General features: G+C 32.6%; 1 long non-coding RNA gene across 1 annotated transcript; it reads right to left on the bottom strand.

The window, feature by feature from the left end:
* Positions 1 to 412: 412 nt before the first annotated feature.
* On the bottom strand, positions 413 to 1,417 carry LOC149237435 (uncharacterized). Its single transcript, XR_016245269.1, has 2 exons — positions 1,159 to 1,417; positions 413 to 808 (listed from the first exon to the last, which is right to left on the bottom strand). It is a non-coding gene; the product is annotated as an uncharacterized LOC149237435 (long non-coding RNA).
* Positions 1,418 to 2,363: the final 946 nt, after the last annotated feature.

Raw genomic sequence — 2,363 nt, 5'->3', positions numbered from 1 at the left:
ACATTATATTTGCATTCACCAACAATTAACCCAGGACTGATATTTAGCAAGAATTAACCCAAAAAAAGAAATGTGGTTAGCTTTAGAAAACCAATTATATAAATTTTCAATTTGAATTTTAAGGGAAATTTTTGTAAGGTTTTGATTTCAATTCCCTTCAGAATTTGAGTGTCAAATCCTCCTTAGATTTCTCTTTGCACCAGATAAAGCAAATAACCTCTAAGGCTCTCAGCTAGCATAAAAAAATGAGCTCAATCCTTGCCGTCTTCACAGAAATTTTTGTTATATGGGGCCACATCTCAAACAAGGTGAAACTTTATGACAAATTTGCAAATAGAAATCCCTTCAAAACCTGATCTGCTCACTGAAAATCATAAGGATTAGTGCATATAAAACCACTCACTGAAAATCATAAGGATTAGTGCATATAAAACCGACAACAGAGAACATGCCTTAAAACCATGTGGCAAAAATATATCAGTCACAGAATATTTTTATGCCAAAATTTAATAGAATAACTCTCCTTGGGAAATTTGTTAATCGCTGCAAACATCAAAGGGTTAGCTTATGATTTTGGAAGCAAGAAATTTAGAATCCCTGAAGGCTTGCAACAAAAATATAAAACCCTGGATCTTAAATATGCAGTGAGAAAATCGATTAAAAAAAAACCCTTCTCAATATGAATATAAGCCCAGAAAATTGATTTATGCAGTGAGAACAATGGCCTCAAACCCTGTAACAAAATTCCCTTCGATTTATTGAATGGGAAGGCCCTCAAGCTCAATGCTTCTTTTGAAATCCTTTGCATCTGTTTAAAAAAAAAAAAAAACATTTACCCAGAAATTATATGCCAATCTGAAACTCCCAGTGTTAAACAACAATGGACTCAAGCCTTTTCAAATTTGTGGATTACCAAAAAAATACTTCTCGGATTTCTGAATTTGTTCCTTCAGACATTTACCCAGAAATTATATGCCAATCTGAAACCCCTAGCGTTAAACAACAATGGACTCAAGCCTTTTCAAATTTGTGGATTACCAAAAAAATACTTCTCGGATTTCTGAATTTGTTCCTTCAGTTTTCGAGTCATTTTTCGCTAAAATGAAAAGCTGAGATTTCCAGTTTTGTTTCATCTTTCATGGATTTCTCAGTACTGACCCGATCAGTGACTCTGTCTTCGCCCCTGAATGAAATCTTGGGTGTTGCGTGATTCTTTTTCTTGCGCTTGAAGATTGTTCTCATATGCTCGAGCATCTCCATAGAAAGTCTCACTCACTATCTTCATTTTCAGGATCAAAATCCTTAACCTTGACATCAACATCCTCCCCAAACTAAATGGCATTATCAATATGGGACAAAATATATTGCATGCTGCCAAATAGAAAAGTGTTGTTAGGGAGAACCGAATAAAAATAAAATAAAATGATTTAATGTGATTCCTTGCCCGAAGGGGTTTCATTGCATTACCATTTCAGTTTTTGAGTTTACTTATATTATATTATGGTTTGTTGTATCATAATTTTAGGGTTTGAAATTATTGTATTGTTTTTTTATTTGGTATTAAATACATTGTATATTATGAAATCGTGCATTGAAAATTGTATTCCAATGTACATTGGATTATCAAACGTGGGCATTGGATTATGAAAGGCTTTCTCTTCATATTCTTTTTGTTGTGGTTTGTTATAAGAATATAATTCTTGCTCTTGCTTTGGAATTTGGCTACCTCAGTGTTCTGCCTTATTTTCCAGGAAATAAGAAGATACTATTATCTAGTTATTTGAAATATTATTATTAAAAAAATTATCCCGTGTATTGTATGACCATGTAAACTAAATTTAAAACAAAATTTATAAAACAAACATTGAAATGTAACTTCTGAAACACATATTGAATTATTCAAAGTGTATTGGTTTCTGAAACGTATGCATTCTCCTAGTCCCCTGACTTGTTAGAGACAACCCTTGTCGGATAGAGCCTGCATCTAGTTTAACCACAGTGGAGCAATAAATGGCAGGGTTTAAACAAAAGAGTGATTTAATGTGATTATGACACATATTGAATTATTCAAAGTGTATTGGTTTCTGAAACGTATGCATTCTCCTAGTCCCCTGACTTGTTAGAGACAACCCTTGTCGGATAGAGCCTGCATCTAGTTTAACCACAGTGGAGGAATAAATGGCAGGGTTTAAACAAAAGAGTGATTTAATGTGATTCTTTTTCATATTTAGTAATATATAGGGTTCCAGTTTTTGAGTTTTTCTTTCCATGTTTTGAGTTTATTTATAGTAAGATTTCTTTTTGTTAATATTTAATAAAAGTTCAAAGAAATCAACTGAAAACTACTATTTCTAGATTGGATT

This window comes from Pinus tabuliformis, chromosome 8, assembly GCF_031772625.1.
Source record: "Pinus tabuliformis cultivar Carrire ecotype Pingquan chromosome 8, CPIR1, whole genome shotgun sequence".
Classification (NCBI taxonomy): Eukaryota; Viridiplantae; Streptophyta; class Pinopsida; order Pinales; family Pinaceae; genus Pinus; species Pinus tabuliformis.
Note: the sequence above shows the minus strand (reverse complement) of the source record. Positions and strands in the feature narration are given on the sequence as shown.